General features: G+C 40.9%; 1 protein-coding gene across 1 annotated transcript in view; it reads left to right on the forward strand.

Moving 5' to 3' along the window:
• Thsd7b (thrombospondin type 1 domain containing 7B) overlaps positions 1–18,806 on the forward strand; it is an 857,540-nt gene that overhangs the window by 749,637 nt on the left and 89,097 nt on the right. The gene's annotated exons all lie outside the window — the stretch shown is intronic.

Genomic DNA, 18,806 nt, shown 5'->3' on the forward strand with positions numbered 1-18,806 from the left:
AGACAGTTGCTAAGACGAATCCAAGTGGAAAGCTGAGGGAGCAGAGTCGGTGTCCCTTGATGAAGGCACAAAATGAACTACAGACTCTGGTCTCAGAACCGACTTACTCTCTATCTAAGGAGACAGACTTGTGTACACAATTCCAAACCTGCAATTTATCTATGTCTTGGGAGCTATGGAGGCACAGATTTGAGAAAATTTATTGCAAGAAATAGTGAAATATGAAGTTATCTTTCAAGAGAGAGTAATATTTAAATATATGGAGATTGAGTTGCCCCAGTGAGAAATTTAAACAATTTTGACACATCAATTTTAACATGGAAGCAGTATTTTACAGTGGAAATAGACAGAAGTAGTTTAAAGAAACCTAAGGAGAAAGATAAAGGCCGTGTAGAGAGCTAAATGCAGCAGGAGACTCTTAAAGAATTCTGCTCAACAGCAATAGAGGATTCACTATGCTCAGGAAATTTACATTTTAACTAGGAATGAAGTAAGTATAAAAGCAGAATGAAAAGATGATACATAAAATTTCAAAGACAACTGGGTTTCTTATGGTACATCCAAATTCTCATGTATGTTATAATTTTAATGATTTTGAAAGATTTCTGGCCATATGCCATAGTAAGCCAAAAATAAGTTTTGGTTACTTTTATTTATCACCTCAAATGAACTGAACACGTCAAGGGAATCACTCACTGTTTTTAAAAGCAATAGCCCTTCACACACTTAGCGTCAATAATGAATAAGGTAGCAACGAGTTTGAGCAATGATGCAATGGACCGGAATCAAAGAGTTCTGGCCACCACACAGGCCCACTTCTAGAGCTCTGCTCTCTCTGAGTTCTGGACAGAGAAGAAAGCGCCACAGATCCGTACAAAGGCAGGAGTGAACCTAGTCCTGGTTCCAAGTCTCCATAGCCAACAGCCTAAATTCCAATCAGTGGCAGACATTGGCAAGATTTGGTAGCAATGGTCTGTCAGCATAGCCCTCTGCACAGATGTGGCGCTGGCGGGCAGTGAGGGACTGTGTGAACACGCTGCAGCATCCTTTGGTTGCTGGTGACTGGATTAATTATACCTACGTAGATTATGAAGCAGACATTTCTGTCAAGAATTTTTCTGAGCTTCTTACCATTAAGCATTTTTATTGTTTAGACTTCTATATAAATCTAATTATATACTTCTTCTGATTAAGAGATATAATTTATAATTCTAGAATTAATTATTTTGGTGATATTTCTGTAATAGTGAAAGCAAATATAGCCACCTGCTAAGTCTGTTGTGCAGTGATTTCTGTTTGCAAACCACCATTACTTATAAATTGGAATGATAATGGGTGGATTCGAAAGTAATTAGAATCTTCAAGATGTCAGTTACATGGGTACCTACCCAGCCTAGCTCCCTGAGTAATACTATTCTGTTAATTAAGATTTTAGTAATTTTTATAGAAGTGCAAACATTGAACTAAAATAAAAATGGATTTCAGATTTGGGTTATATATTAAAGTACTTACAATTTGTTTCCTTGAGACTATATTCATAAATTCATTCATCTCTCTACAAATTTTGAAATATGGGCTACATACCAAATACGAGTTGAGTATTAAGATATAATGCTAGAAATAAGACTACCTCAGACATGCCCTCAGAAAACGTACAGTCCGGTTTTAGAGAGGGTGGTAGATACAGTTTCACTCATGTGCCCTCACAACTTCAGTTCGATAAGAACAGGGAAGTCTAGTTGGAGAAAGTGTGGTGGGGTCTTTTCTAAGTCAGTCTCATCAGCATGACGTGCAAATGTGGGAAAATAGCGATTCCGATGCCACTTTGCTGAGTCATCCGGGGTGACAACAGCACTTGTTAAGACGTCTGAGTTCAGCTGGAGTTTTATTTCAGTTCCTGGGCCCCTGATATTAGCAATCAGCTTAAGAAAGTCTCTCAGATCTGTGTGCTGTTTTTCCCCAACTCACACATTTGGTTTCCACCTAGATGGGTGTTTTACGGACTCAGAGAGAAGCAATCAGATCACAAGTCAAGTGCAGACATCAATAGTCAATGACCAGGGGAAAGGACATTTTATTTTTTATTTTTTTTCAAATCTGTGTTGTACTAGCAGTTCAACTAATGCGTCTATAATTTTCTTTCCCTTTTGTTCATCATGCACTGCTAACACGGATCCTACAAAGGCTCAGGTTGGTGCTGCCATCTGTTCTCATCTTTACTGTTGTCATTTAGTGAAAGAAGCTTTGTTGGTTTTCCTTCACAAGTCAGCATTTTTTTTTCTCTTTGTAAATCCTGATCAAAACATCATTCACACATGGAAGGGAAAAAAATCCCATAGAGGACTCAGTTTTTTAAATGTTGCCATCAAATGAGTCCCTTTATTGCAGCAGAACGGCTGTTTTAGAAAACCCCCAAATGACTTATATCTGCTTGAATTTGTGATGGTTGGCTTGTTTGTGGTCGGGAGAACACAAGGCCTAAGCTTTCACAACCAGCACAGTGTACCAGTCTCCAAAGCTTTCTGCATGGAATCTGCTCCGTAGTTCCAAAACGTCCTAGGTGGAATTCTAGATGCACAGTCAGAATAGCGCCAACCGGTGTTTAAACATTCTGCACATAGATTCACACTGCTTCTAGAATCACCAAATCCCCAGCTACCGTGCTCATAAGATTCATGGTCTCTCTATCTGTCTTGTCTCTCTCTTGCTCACTCACTCACACCATTTTTTTTTTTACAACCATTAATCTACTTTCAGGAATCCATCAATATCTCATATAAACCTCAAGTTCTTTACTTTTATAGTTTAAATAAATCCACATGCTATTTCAGTCCACCCTGATTCTTGTTTGAAATACTGTTTGGTCGTATAATGAATAAAGACATCAGTAATGCTTTTAGAGACTAGAAGCACTGTAGACTGGCGTGATGTTTATGATGCCTTAGGGGCTGGGAGCTAAGTGCAGCTAAAGTGAGTTTATCAATCACAGGAGAATACACATTCCCCTCATACTCCGAGTTGTACAAGGATTAAAAAGAGAAAATAAAATGAGTTAGTGGTTTTGATCTCATGTACTGGGAAGGTGTGCAATATTTGATTCCAGACATACACGTCTTCTGCTGTTTGGGGACCACAGGCAGAGTTTCTGATGCAAGAACTTTATGGTATCTTACTTTACAGTGTGTCCAAGCTCCTATTAAAATGCTCAATTTCATCTTTGGGGGTTACATGGTCTATAAAAATCATTGCTATTCTTGAGACTGGTCCCCATTCATGATCTGGGCATGTAGAACCAACTTATGCTAAAGATGCTTTTAACAAAACTAAAGGTATAGTTCATGTTTGCATGCTTAACTCCCAAGAGAGTTGAAATGGTGATCAAGAGAAACACTACTAATACTATTAAAATGTTTTCTCTGTTTGCAAATAATGTCCTTTGGCATGGAGAGTTGTGTATTATGCTGCATAATACATAGGACATCATGAACTATTTTGCTTCATGAATCAAAAAGTTTCACCATGTTGACTTAAAATCATTTCTAAGGTTGAAAACCACGAGTGAACGCTCTCCTAATTCATGACATAGTTCCATCTGAATAATTAATCTTCAACCCCAGAATATCTCATTTTTACTTTATTTTGCACTTTAAGAGGTCACATTTGGTAATAACTCCCAAACTGAGGAACACTATATAAAATTTTAAAAATAGAATTTAAAATTTAAAACTAGTGTTTTTAATACAGTTTATAGTGCTCAATGTAAAGTGGGCCATGATACAAGGAGAATATGGTCTACAAATAAGACTTTGTAGGCAAGATGGAAGTAATTACCCAGTTCTTCCACAGATGCCATATATGTGAATAAGCAGGGCTGTAACTCTCTAAAAGCAGATAGAAATAAAATAGGCAGTGTCAACAAAATTGTAGATAAAGATCTCAAAATCTTCCCTTGCATAAAGCAACAAGAACCTGGTGTGAACAAAGCAACAACAAACGGAAGTGAAATGGACTTTCAAATCATGTGAGGAACTATTCCTGTGGATGTGTAATGAATTCTTACAATAAAACAAATAGGTCTAGATAACAAATGGGCAGGGATTTAATTATACCTTTCACCAAAACCTTCCTTAAATGGAATATACAAATCACCAGAAAGCACATGATATGCAAATGAAAACAAAAATGATTATAACTCCATCCTCATTTAGATGCCTATATTAAAAATGTCAGATGACCATAAACATTGGTAAGGATGTGGGCTCACTGTAATCCTGACACATTGTTGGTGAACTGCAAAGTGTTTCAGATACTTGTGTACTCTTTTGCACTTTCTTTAAAAAGGAAGCATCATCTCCGTGCAATTTGGGCATTCTACTCTCAGGTTTGTAAACCACAGTTTCGATGCCACATATTCATAGGAAAACCGCCATTTAAGTATTCACTGATGCCTGAGCCATAAGAAACAAAGGATAGAGATGAGCCTTTTATGCCCAGTAGGTGAAAAAAGAATGAACACAATATAGTTTACCCACATAATTGATTGTTATTCAGGTATAAGAAATAATGTAGAGGGGGCTGTAGAGATGGCTCAGCGGTTAAGAGCATTGCCTGCTCTTCCAAAGGTCCTGAGTTCAATTCCCAGCAACCACATGGTGGCTCACAACCATCTGCAATGAGGTCTGGTGCCCTCTTCTGGCCTGTAGACACACATGTAGACAGAATATTGTATACATAATAAATAAATAAATATTTTTTAAAAAGAAATAATGTAGACTGTATTCATATTATAAGGATGATAAACCTTGAAAACATATGAAAGTAGTAATACACTAAAGACCATAAATTCATTCGATCCATTTATCTGAAATGTACAAAGGCCGGCAACTCCATGAGGCGGAGGTTGATTAGTGGTTTCCTGATGAGGGAAGAGGAGAAGGGGAAGACGTCACAAAGTGTCCGCTGAATTCCTGTGTGAATCATGAAGAAGGTCCAACTCAGTGAAAAAATACAAACTCTGGAGCTGGGAAGATCACTCAGTGGTGAAGAGCACTTGTTGATCTTATAGAGGCCCTGGGTTCGGAACCCAGCAGTTCTAACAGATGGCAGTTCAAAGCCATCTTTAACTCCAGTTCTGGGGGTCTGATGTCCTCTTCTGACCTCCATGGGCTCCAAGCATGCACATGGTACATAAATAGACATTCGGGCAAAGCAGCCATACATAGAAAATTAAAATAAATTAGAAAAAGAAAACTTAGAACATGTAACTGTGGCTGTCAGATATTTATCATGAGTCACTCTGCGAGGTCCCTACACTCCTTTTTGTGTTCCTCATCAATATTGTCTACCTTAAACAGAGTACGTCATCCGCTAGTAAATGGTGGGGTTTCAATTAAGTGTTTTCGCGTAGAAGAATTTTTCTTTTTAGGAAGAAACATTCCGCACTCTAGAGAAATGCCAAGGGTTGACATGACAGTGCGGCTGGAAATCTTTGTTGTCTCTTTATGAGAACCAGTAAAGCTATTTTTGGATGACTTGGGTGGTTTGCTGGCTCAGCTGTTACTCTTTGGGCAGCTCTTGTTCTCAGCAGTTTATCAGAGCTTGGGGGGTGTGAAAGCATAAAAGTTTAAGGCCTGCATTTAATTTCTTTCCGTTACTTCTCCCAGGCTTTAAGGGTGCAGTGTTAGCAAGTATTTAAAGTTTATTAGATCGAACTGCTTGGGAGTTCAGGTGCATTTTTTTTTCTTCTTTTTTTGGTGGCAAAAATGACGCTGCTTTGCAACTTCAGAATTACTTTGCCTTTTGCTTTCTCGGGCACATGGGTCATGGCTCCACGTCTCTGAAAATGGTAACTGTTCATGTCAGGTTATAAGGAGAAAAACTGGGCCCCGTGGAGCCCCGAACTGGGTGGCCTGAAAATCAATGGCAGAACCTGAAAAAAGCCTTTTTTTTTCTCACAGCTTTCTTCAGCCTGGTTTACTCACTGGGCACTGCTCATTGTCTTTCACAGGATGTAAAAGCTCCCATCACTCTCTGCTGAGATGAAGCCACCCCCCAGGGAGGATTGTGTTATCAGCTCAATAGGAGCCGACCCAGGAATCCAACAGAGAAGGACAGGAATCCAATATGAACAAAGCGCCCGATGTTTCCCACCCACCTGAACTGCCCTATGGATGTCATTTTATCAATTAGAAGCAGTGTGTTCCCTGCTAAGGCAGAGTGTGTCTTAACAGACACCCCTGCCCCAAATGTTTGCCCGCTCAGGTCTAGAGCCATAAACTCTGTGCTTCCTGGAACTTGCCCCAATTGCATTAATGTGAAATTTCCCTGAGTCCAGCTCACACAGACCCTGTGTGCTACATAGGTGTTGTGTTAAGACACAGGCACTAACTTCTGAGAGCTGGTTGTCGCTGTGAGCCACCCACCCCACGCCAACAGGGGGTATGTTATGTTTATGGTTGTGCATGGTGAATGCTGGAACAAAATGGAAACAAATTAAATGGAAGTTTGCAAAATCATCAACCTATTTTCTCAATTAACAAAGGGCATCCCTAGTCAGGATAGGAGAGTGGAGTAATTATTTTTTCAGTTAATATTAGCAATACTCAAATAAATCAGAGGTGGATGGTTATGTTTTGGATTCAAGAAATATTAAAGGTCATGGATTCCGTTGGATTTCAGCTTTCCAGTACAATCCTAAAGTGCAACTGGATTGCTAAAGTGATTGGACACAAAACTGGGGTGGCTTTGTCAATTCCTGCACTATTAGTAAAAGTGGCAGCGGCTTTAGCTTCCGGTGGCAGCAGTATCAGAGTGTGTGACCTCAGTGCACGCTCCCCGAAGAATTTCTGCAGCTCTTCACTCGTTCTTTATTTATGTGGGTGTGCCCTCTAGAGCTCAGAGTGTAACCCTGCTCTACGCAATTCTCTCCGCGGTCTTCCTGTCTTTCCTTGTGAGCCAAAGTTTGTATCCTTGTTTCTGAAAGTGTGACCTACAGCATTTTCAGTTTTCAGTCATAATCTACTAGTGAATTTTACATTTTAATGCATTATCAAAGCCAGGCTTACGAAAGCCACCCTCTTTAACTCGAACATTCTAAATCACACTTGAAAACCCTTACTCCTTATACTAATAGCTCGACTTACTGGGAGTCGAGTGGGCAAGGTCATCGACTAGATATTTTCCTCAACCGCGTAAGTTTACTAGGATAAAGGCCAAGTCAGTTTGGCTCCAGACAATCATTCTCTGCTCAGCGATATACTTCTGCTGCTATTCTGTGATGAGGCCGAGGGCTGCTTCTGTTTTTATCTCCCTCCATTATTGGCTGCCTCAGAGGAAGGACATTTGGAACAAAATGCTCTTTATTCCATAAAACTGTGGCTTTCAATTAGTCCTTAATATGTGTGTCGGACTGATAGAATTAGAGTAGAAATAAGAGCCAAGATCCCAATTTATCATCCTGTGAGTGAATGGTAGGATTCTATTACTCAGTCAGCCCTGCTGCTCTTTCTACAGAGATCCGGCTATGTGGTCCACAGTTACAAACCATGCAGGCACATGTAGATATTGGTAGCAGATGTCTACTATGCAAAGGTCTTTTGAGGGGTGTTTTATAACTATTTTGAATCTTTCAATTTTTCCAGAACTACAAGGTCATAGTAATTGGTCCTCCTCCTGGAATGGTGCCACGATCCCTTCTTTGCCTCCTTCTGTGAGGACTACAGCTTCGTTTTGAACAAGTTCGCAACAGTGCACACACTGGAATATTGCCTTTTTACTTCTTCCAAAAACAAAACCTTAGTTTTCTAGGCAGAACAAAGGATACTTTCACGGTTTCTTCTTATTTAGCTTCTCATTTCCCGGCAGTCTGCAGGTGAGCAACGCTCAAGAACTCTGGCTCACTGCACAGTAGGGAAGGTCTGTTTGCCTCCGTGATGCACAGACTGGAGAGCCGGGCGGAGGCCCCTAGGGAACGGTGAGGTTGGTGCGAAAAGGCGGTGCTGCCAATTATGGGTTTTCCTTTTGGACTAGCTCCTGGAACTGAAGCTAGACTGAGTTTTGGTCTTGTTACTGGGGATGGTCGTCAGTTCAGAGGAAATCTTCTGAAGGCTGGATTGATTTCAGGACACACCTGGTGTGGGATTTATCCCAGGTAAGCCAACATAAGAGAGACTAAGGAGTAAATGCATTATGGGGTACTTTTCTTAGCCTGTACCCTGGGGTTTCCGTGGCTCTTCTCATGAAAGATGGGTATTCTCTAGAACCAGGGCAACCTGGAAGCGCAAGCCTTTCCTTTCTCACACGGTGGGTTATAAACAAAAGCTTGACTGTTACCCTCTGTTCTAGAATGCATTAAACTTAGATGATGCCGAAGTCATGCCGCTGTTTTGATTGTCTCTTTTATTTCCACTCCTGTGCCTTGCCCTGTCTTCCTCCTCATTATGTGTTTGAAGCTTCCGAGACCCTGGCAGACAGAGGCTCTGGAGGCTCGGATGCTCATTAACCCGTGACCTCGACCTCAGGCTGAGACACACCAGTTCCCTCTATCCTCAGCCTTCCCACTCACTCCCATCTCCTTCACGTTCAAGATGATTTCTTCTTCCCCACCTTTATTTGGAATATATCCCGCTAGGACTATCAGGAGTCTTATACAATCCTACTTTATTGTTCTCCCATCTCCCTACCCCGTTACCTGTACTCCCCGGGCTTCATCCTTTATGAATCATGGCCTCTGTGCACCATTCATAAGAATTACATTTAGATTTCTGTTTGTTGGCGTGATTCACAGCCCACTTGTCCACATTGGTTCAATTTAGATTAAAGTTAAGGAGGGCTATTAATCCTTCCGCATTTGCATTTGGTAATCTAACCACACATTTACGGGACTTCCTGCCTGGAGGATAAGTACCTTGGGTTATATTGCTTCCTTATTCAAACATTTTATGCCGGAAAATGTGTTGTTTGCCTGGGAGTTCTTCTTGGCTTCTTGCAGACACTGAGAGAGTAGATACATAAATATATTCTTTAGGAAGAACATGTAGCTCTGAGTCCCTGAAAGTAAAAGCCAGGAAGTCCCCATTCCCTGTAGAAGCCCCAGAGAAAGCCTTTCCCTTCAAAGTATTTTCCAAGAGAATAAAAAACGGCAAGCTTGAAGTCAGGCATGTTCTTCCTTTCTTGATAAACACCAGATACCAGCAAACGTCTTTCTGACTAACTTACCATTAGAACATTGTTCCTGAGAAAGCAGATGTGTTAGCCAATAAGTATTTTAGCCCCACCTTATTCCTTTGAGTTATGAGAAAATTCCAGAGCCTATATTATCCGCAAGGCATTCTCCTTTTTAAAAAAAATTTACTATGTCTCTAGTTTTTAATTCCTTCCTTTAAATTATATGTATGATTATATGCATGTGTATAGATTGGCGTGTGGGTACCCACTGAGGTTTTGGCGGTGGAGCTACAGGCAGCTGGGAGCTGGGAATTTACTGGGATCCTCTGTAAGAACAGTGTGGACTCTTAACCACTGAGCCTTCTCTCTCGCTGCCAGTCTCTCTTCTGTTACCACAGAGAAAACTGCTTTCTTGGATTTTTGGCTGTGATAGTCTAGAAAATTGGCTTACTATCTGTCTATTCATCAGTCTGCCTGCATCTATTTCTATCTCCCATTGTATCCCATACCTATCATCTCTATCCATCATCCATCAATCATCTAATTATCATCCATCTTCCATCTACCGTCTGTCGTTTCCATATACAATCTTTTTATCATCTACTATTATCTATCTAGCGTTAATCTACATACCTACCCATCTATCCATTATCCATCAGTTCTTAGACTAAATTGCAAACAATGTTCCATGTAGTCTCTGAGACATTCTCATTTCAATTTTTGAACGATTTTATTGTAACAAGAGAACTAAATGTGAAAGCCTAGCCTTTAAAGGCACTCCCGTGTTCCGCAGATTTGTTCCTCTAGGAGCCTATGGGCATGATGCCATACAGAAGCTCTCTACAACTTACCTTGTGCAATGGAAATTTTACACCCTCTTATTAGTAATGTTCCATCTCTGCACCCCGTGCCCTGGCTCACACTCTTCTGTTCTTTGCTTGTGTCTGATTGAGACACCTGCTACATTGAAGTCATGCAGTTATCTGTCCCCCTATGATTAATCTGTTTCATGTCTTTGTTTGTGATCTCTTTTCTCTCCCTCTTTTGAAATACTAAGAATTTGCCTCATCTACTATTTTCTGGAAATAGCAATCATTGCTGCCGTGCCGTTGTTTCTTTCCATTTGAGTTTGAAAGATAACTATAATCTGTTCTATGAAAATCAGAACGACCACCGTGTCTGGAATCCTGCCGTTCTGTGAGCGGCTCCACGGCTCTCATGATTTTATCCCACACAGAAGATGTCAGTAAGAAGCATCTCCCGAGGTACTCACAAGGCTTTCAGACCCTAGAGGAGAATCCTTTTCATGTTGTAGTCATTGTGATTATCTGGTGAGGGCTGTGGAGCAGAGTTAGGCTTCTTAGTTCAACTTCCCCACATTGCCTAGGTTGGTAAGATTTCTCTGCTCTGTAAGTCGCTCCAGACATGGTGAGAGTGTACATGCATGCATGATACTGTTGTCCTTGTAGAACAACACTCAGTTTATAGGGCTGGAAAAAAAAACAATAATTTATGCTACTGATTGACTGCTCTTTATGGTGCAGTTCCCTTTAAGGCCTTGACTTATTTTCGCATTCACTTATGTAACACATAGAAACAATAATAAATCAACTACAAATAAAGATGTAATGTCACAGGTAGAGTATTCTCATCTGTAATACTGGGGTCAGGACGTGGGAATTTATTCTGAATTTGAAATGTTGTATCTACATAATAAGATGCCTTGCGGATGGGCGCCAAGTCCACACATGAAAATCATTTGTGTTTATACACATAAGCTAAACCTAACTTTTGCAGTATTTTTAGTGAACCTGTGTTTTAATTATAACCCAGTTCATGGAGTAAGACATGAAATGGTTGACCTGTGATACCATGTGAGGCTCAACCCCTTGCATGTTTTAGAATATTTCTTATTCTGGATATCATATTAGGGATACTCAAGGTATACAGAGTTTTTTAATTAAACCATTTGTAGCTATTTGTCATTGTGGTGAATCTAAACTATGTCAGCACAGGCAACTCTGGGTCTTTAGATGAGAGTCCCTCTCTATCAACCACGCTTTCTGGAGTACCAGCATGGTACCACGTGACATCCCTGAAGAAGGAAGGGTGTGTGAAAGAAATGGCTACATAGACATGCACAGTTTGGGATACTTCAGTCTGACTTCTGTCATTAGTAGAGAGAAGTAGATCTACACTAATCATTCACACTGTGGGCGGGGATGTACTTTTAGCCACCAGGTCTTCTGACTGAAAGCCTAAGCCGCACTCCCTGTGGCAAGACTCCTGGGCTGACTTACCCCACGGATAGAATGTGTGTCTTTCTGCACGTGTGTGCTCTCCCCTGGTCCTTGTGGAGCTACCACAGCTTCAGTACTAAGAGTTTCTGACTCTAATGACCAAATCTAATCACTTCTTAAAAGCCCCCACTCAAAACCAATAGTCTCGCTGACTTTCTAGTCTCAAGCTCATGATCATAAGACTTTGGGTCCTGAATCCCTGCTTGCCTCAGAGTAAGTAGGGGACAACCACATTCAAATCAAAGCAGCACAGTTTTTCCTCGTGAGAGTGCTGGTCTTGATATTGAATAGGCAGTGTTAAAAGGATGAATAACATGGCCAAGCTTGGTGGCACAAGTCTTTATTCTTGGTGTTCCATATACAGAGGCAAACAGTCCTCTGTGAGATTAGCCAGACAGTATAGGCTACATGATAAAACCCAGTTTAAAAAGAAAATCATTGATTTAGGCCAAAAAGAAGAGTGAACACCAAAAAGGAGGAAGAAAAGAGAAAGAAAAGGAAAATGGCATTGGAGCTTCTCAGAAAAAAAAAAAAAATCCTCCATTATGCCTTTTCCCAAAATCTAGACAGTATTGCAAATTTAGGATGCAGCCTTCTTGATGATCAATTTCTTATTTATGTAAAGTGGTAGCAGGTCCTTGTCTCTTTGAGTTTGACAAGGTTGGGTGATCCTTACATAATAAGGTAAAAACAACTAAAGCTTAAAGGAGCGAATGGCTGCGCTGGAGTGTGGATATGGCTGTCTCAGAGTTCCACTCCCGACGCTCCTTCCCATTTGCACTGTCTGCTAAGCTTGTTCCATGAGGACTTTCTGCTTTCAGCTCGGTTTGGAAAATTCCTGATGAGGGATGAGCTAATTCAAATGCAAAGGGGCTCTCAAGTTAAATTAAAATTTCATTAATCACAACAGTCCCACATCTTTTCACAAGAGATGATACTAACACGGCTCAGATGACATTGTTCCATTAAACTGTGCATAAGTTTGGTGAATTCCTACTCAGACTCACAAAACCTAGTTGGAAACGGCGGGAAGACAGGGACTACAGCCACCAACTATTTTTTTTAATAAGCATCTTACTGTTCAATATGTTCATCAATAGATTTTTAGATAATGCTCATTTAGCATTGTAAGGATCATTTTTAATATCAAAACTGAAAATATATGATGCATACGTAAAGCCAGTGGCGTCTCTTAGCTAGCCTGGTGTGATGGCGTTCTGAGTGTGCCTCTGTCATAGCCATGTAGATAAAGAAGTTAGCATATGAAAATGCCTGGGTAGTAGAGGGACCAGACTCAGGTCAGCACTTGAACTAAACTGACAATTGCCAACACTTTGGAGTACTGTTCCCTTTACCTAGAAAGAATCTCCAGAGAAAACCAACTCCAATTTCCCTGAGAGAAACCCTAGCCCAAAATCAGAGGCAGGATGACTTGCCTGTAGGTACTAATTTGAAAACATTTATGGATATTTCTCTTCAGTCTACCATTTTAATTAAAATAACTTACGCCACTGTAAAGACATATGTCTGCTCTTTCTTCAGGTTCAGACATTGGGGTTTTTAAGAGATATTCTGGCTGTTTGAAATTGTTAAAGGAGCCTCCATACCCAAAGTTTAAGAATAAATTACTTTTGCAGTTTTTCTATTATATTTTTCTATATAAAGAAACAGACATTATCTGATAGACAACTTCAAACACTTACTTTATGGTTTTCCTTTTGTAGGAATTTTAAACTATAACTATCTCTCAATAGCCTCAAGGGACTGTCTGCAGAAACTAAAGTCTATATGCTCAGGTGCATTATGCTAATAGCAAAGTATTAGCATATTGGCTCTGCATTTTCTAATGTATACTTTAAGTCAACTCTAGATTATATATCATACTAATACAATATAAAGGATGTGGAAATAGTGGTTTTATTATTTAGGAAGTAATGATAATGGAAAAAGTCTTACAGGTGCAATATTTTGCTTTTGAGCACTCGTGGTATGTGATTGGTTGCGTCTGTCGCCAGAAAATACAAAGGTGGACCCCCAGCAGCATCTGCACCACTGAAGAAGCAGGCAGTAATCTGAAGATTGAAAGCTAAAATGCCCTAGACAGGCTCACAGCTTGAACACCCTCATTGGTGGAGGTTCTGGGAGGCTCTGTTGAGCAGTGGTTCTCAACCTTCCTAATGCTGCAACCCTTTAACTACAGTTCTCATACAATTATTCCCAATGCTACTTTATAACTGTAATTTTGCTACTGTATGAATCTGTGTTTTCTGGTGGTTTTAGGCAACCCCTGTGAAAGGGGTTGCGACCCACAGGTTGAGAACCACTGCTATAGTACTTTTTAGTGCATAGAGCCTTGCTGAAGGAAATTACTCACAGGATGGCGAGAAAGGCCTTCAGCTTTTGCAGCATTCCCATGACTCTGCTCTACACTCTGCTTCCTGTCCAGTGACTGCTGTGGGACAATGGTCTTTTATCCTAAATGCTGATTGGTCAATAGCCAGGCAGGAAGTAGAGGCAGGGCAAGGAGAATTCTGGGAAGAGGGAAGTTTCAGTCTGCAGTTGAGACCCAGCTGGAGAGGAAGCAAGATAGCAAGATGTGACTGCCATGCCGATAAAGGTACCAAGCCACGTGTCTAACACAGACAAGAATTATAGGCTAATATAAGTTATATGATTTAATAAGAAGCCTGAGATACTAGGCCAATTGTAGCAGCGTAAATGAATGTAAGCAGATTGTAAAGAATATATACAGCTTTAATGAAGAAATAGACTTACAGGACCAAAGTTTCCGCGGAGCACAGGAAGCAGAAGGGGCATGTGGGCTACCATGCGCCCGATTTATAAGTAAACATTCACCCGAGGCAAGCCCGCCCACTAAGGGGCTGGCTTAACCCTACAGCCAATCAGTTTATAATTAATGTAGACCTCTGTGTGTTTCTTTGGGACTTAACAGCTGCAGGATAGAAAACCTTAGTCAACAAGATACCACCAGCCCTATCTCCTGCTGCCACAGCCTCAAGCAAGGTCTTCCCTGCCATGGCTGACTGTAACTCCAAGTATGAGCCAAAATAAAATGTTCCCCCTTACATTGCTGACCATTAGGTATTTGATTGCAGCTACAACAATGTCACTAGTATAAGTCATCTCTTGGTGGCTGGTGAATCGCTGCACCACACTGAGCAGACAATGCATACAGACATCTGCAGAGTGGAACTCTCAGAGAGCTGCATTCACAGTCCAGCTCAGGCATTTCCTTCTTCAAGATATAGTTGCTTTTATCCACATGTAAGCATCACAGCAACCTTGCCAAACTCAAATAATTCCAATGGTGAAGGCTTCAGGCAGAGTATCTTACACATGAGATATTGTGGTACCTTTGCTGCTGCTGCTGGCACAATTGTACAGGATGTGGGCACAGCTACACAGATTACATTGTGCATGATCGCACACAAGCCAGACTAATGACATTAGAAACAAAAGCTTTTGGAGTAATGTGATACTTTCAAGTCGGGATGGGAAAGAGTGAAAATTATTAACAAAATCGTAAAAGGATCATATTTGGTAAGCTAAGGGAGGGAATCTGCACAGAGAAAATGTGGGAGCCATGGAGAAGACAGAGAGACAACCTAGACAGAGAAATCTAGAAGGAAAGTTCTTAGCATTAATTAATGACCAAGGACTCGGGGCTTCATCAGAGGTAGTTTCATATTCTTAGGTAAATTCTTCATAGCATTTGGGATAGAAGGAAGCACACTGTGCTAAAGCTCTCAGTTCTCCTAGAGGCCGTCTCATCTCATTTTAGTAAGACAGAGCCTGACTTTGACTTGCCAAGATCCTTGGTTCCACATGGGCCTCTGAACAGATTTTAAAATTGTGCTAAGTATCCAGTGTTGAGCCTGGAAGCCTTGGGGCTGAAGGATTCTACCGAAGTCCTCACTGGCAGCTTCGCTTCAAGATTTATTGCAACAGTCCACCCGAAGCTGTGAATACATCCTTCTCCCTCCCTTCTTCCATTCCATCTCCGTTCTTCCCTCCCTTCCTTTCTCCATCCTTTCCTTCCTCCCTCTACACTTATTAAGAGTTTTTCCATGTGGTTATTTGTTGTTTGGGGGCCTTGAAATCTAAGACTGTGATAAACAATAAAAACAACTCCCAAGCCCCGTGGAGACCCTGCTTCCAAACTTGTGCCAAGAAGGTCCATCTAGCTGGAAAGGTATTGCTGAAAGCACTGCTTAATTAAACGGATCCCTTCCAGCCAGTACAGGTTTATTTTGTGAATATTAAAAGACTGACTCGGTGAATGAGTTTATGATATGAATCTAGAGCTGGCAAAATTATATAAACCCAAGTCCCCAGCGAAGACATAATAAATAGGACTCATTTCTTGGAGAATGAACTGGCGCCTCTCTCCGAGGATTTAGAGTTCTCAGCAATGTAGTTAGCATCGATGGCCTATTAAAAGCTGTTATTTTCCCCTAATTTGTGCCATTTAGAACTGATTTTCATTTAACTTTCCCACGGCTCATTTCTCTCCGGCAGAACATTTTCATATGATTCCCTGATAAAGTCCATGTGGTAGCAGATTTCCTTATAAAGCTATAACAATAAAATCTGCACCAACCAAACGGCAACACACAGCAGAGAGAGTGAAAAGACGACAGGGAGAAGTCAGAACCTAGAGAGTTCATCTTTATTCTCGAAATTTCTGTTGCATTCCTGCCTAACGTGGGTGGTTTTTAACCTCCCAGGGCAGTGGGGGGGGGGAGCCTAAAGAATAAGGACTTTATGAGACAGAGCTCTCCGTCACGACAGATCTTCAGGAAAGGGCAGTTTTCTCCTTTGTGTTGCATTATATTGTCCTTAGTAATAAAATACTCTTGCTACCATAGAATGGGCTGCACTGGGAGAATCAAATGAAAGGAGTTTTGCAAACTGGGTGCCTTCAAAAATATGTTTTGGTTTTTCTAAGACTCACTCAGATCCCCCTTCACCCCAAATGTTGTGAAATAAGACCCTCCAAAACAGCCTTTTCCTGCCGAAGACTGACAAGTCTCTCTCTGTCTCTCTTTCTCTTTCTCTCTCTAGCAAATACATATGTAAAGAGCATAAATTGTGGGTGTTTTTTTTTAGTATACTCTTTCAGTGTTATTTAAGGTCCAGATTATACAGATTATTAATAGAATCACAGTGAAAAAATATTAAGATGCTGAGCAAAGGAGAGAAAATCATAGACAGAGTAAAGTTGGTGCTATTCTTGTGTTTCCTCCCCAGTCAAGCACGCTGTGGTCCTAACTACCAGGCTGAGCTGGAGTTTGTGGACACTGACAACATAGGCTGTTGATATGGAGGTGTTGAATTTACTTAGGCCTTGAGGGGAGGACAGGCATGCGTCAACAGGAATGGGAAACACAAACAGGATTAAAATAGGGACCATGATCCGGGAATATAGCTCACCAGTACCTGCTCAATCTAGACAAAACTATGGGTTTAATCTACAACACTAAAACTTAAAAAAAAAAAAAAAACCAGCGGAATGTACATATGGAGAAGGGAAAACAGCAAGTAAGACTAGGGAATGTCTTTGAAGAGCTGCTGGGTTTTATACCCTTAACCGGGAAGATGGCGCTTCATCTTCCTCCACAGACTTCTCTGCGTCTTACACTAGTCTGTCACTGCGGGTAGCATCTCAGACCACCAGAGAATAGCGAATAAGGACAGCAAACCCATGCATGCCGAGGCAGGTGTATGCATCCGAGCAGTTTTTCATTTTCCTTCTGATCGTGGGGCTTACCTGGGTGGGAGCATGGTATAGAAATGTAAGCTCTTCCTGGTATTGACAGCTTAAGAAAACTGTGTGTGTTACCCAAGGGATTTCCCACCCATTTCCTACTCAGCTTAGCTTTTAAAATTAATTTTCATCTATTTCTTAGTTGCCTGTAGGAATGCCTTGTACCTTCTTGTGTTTCATATTAAAAGGCTTATGAAAATACATATTAGCATGCATTAAAGGATATAGACAGATAACACATCAATTCAAAGAAAGCCTCATTCTTCTGGTGTGCCTGGGTCAGATAAATACTTGGTTGTTAGTTGAGTATCTGTCTGATAGGAGAATCTTGCCTTTTTGTTTTGGGAGATTTTCCTCTTCCCTCTGCTGTCCTATGAGAATGGGAACAGACTTTTCTCAATTGTGGTAGCTGCCTCCTGTTCTACTGCAGGAAAACTTCCGACCCTGCCGCTCCATTTTTGTCATTACTTAATTCCTCCCCTTCCCCACATCCATTTCCCCTTCTGTCTTTCTTTCTCCTTTGATTTTGCCCATAGATGTTCCTCACCCTGAGTTCTCCTTTTCCTTGTGCTGGGGCTCAATAGAATTCCATGGTTAAAAATAGTTCCTGACATTGTGATTCAGAAGAACGAGTGTCTCCAATCACTTTCTCACATGTGATTTCAGTGAGCATGCTGGCAGAGCCCCGATCTTTCTCTGATTGTCCCATTACACTGCGCTTCTCCTTGCATTCAGTGGGAACTTACAGGCTGTGTTTCTACTTGGATGTCTCTGCCCAATCTTCACCTACAATTTTATGGAATTAGAAAGGAGGCCAGGGGAGGATACTTATATTTAACTCTTGTTTAAAAGGAAAGTTTAATTACATCTTTGGTAAGAGAGTGCGTCCCTCCTTTTCACTCTGCCTCCTCCAGAGTCATCTCTGGGAGTCGGAGGGTTTCCTTTTCCCTTGCCTCTAAGAGAAGCCTGCAGCTGTAATGAGAAGCAAGGAATGTTTAGTGTACCTTCAAAGAGCCCTCAGTTGCCTGGAATATACTGCAATACCTTCAGGAAAAGCTTACCATGGCGAATGCATAGGAAAGAGCAGTCGAGTTCAGTGTCCTCATTGCTTTACTTTTAATCATGCAATTATAAATATCCTTAGTAAGCATGTCAGATGAGTAACTGGTTGGCAGTATCTATCTTGTAGAGTGTGTGTGTGTGTGTGTGTGTGTGTGTGTGTGTGTGTGAGAGAGAGAGAGAGAGAGAGAGAGAGAGAGAGAGAGAGAGAGAGAAAGCACATTCATTTCAGTTATGCTCTGAAACCATGCTACAGATAACTACATTCCTATGAAGCCACAATGCTCAGAAGGCTGAATGATTGCCTGTTAGCATTGATCATTTGGAGGCAAAAAAAGAAAAGAATTTTCTAGTATAAATAATACCACTTTTCTTATGCATTCTAACCCCCATACTCAAGAGCAGATTTGCCTTATGTGTATTCATTACAACTGATGTGTTAAAGTACATATGGGGATGTAGCACAGCACCTAGTTGAGAGCTGGCGTCTCACA

Source organism: Microtus pennsylvanicus, chromosome 10, assembly GCF_037038515.1.
Source record: "Microtus pennsylvanicus isolate mMicPen1 chromosome 10, mMicPen1.hap1, whole genome shotgun sequence".
In the NCBI taxonomy this organism is placed as follows: Eukaryota; Metazoa; Chordata; class Mammalia; order Rodentia; family Cricetidae; genus Microtus; species Microtus pennsylvanicus.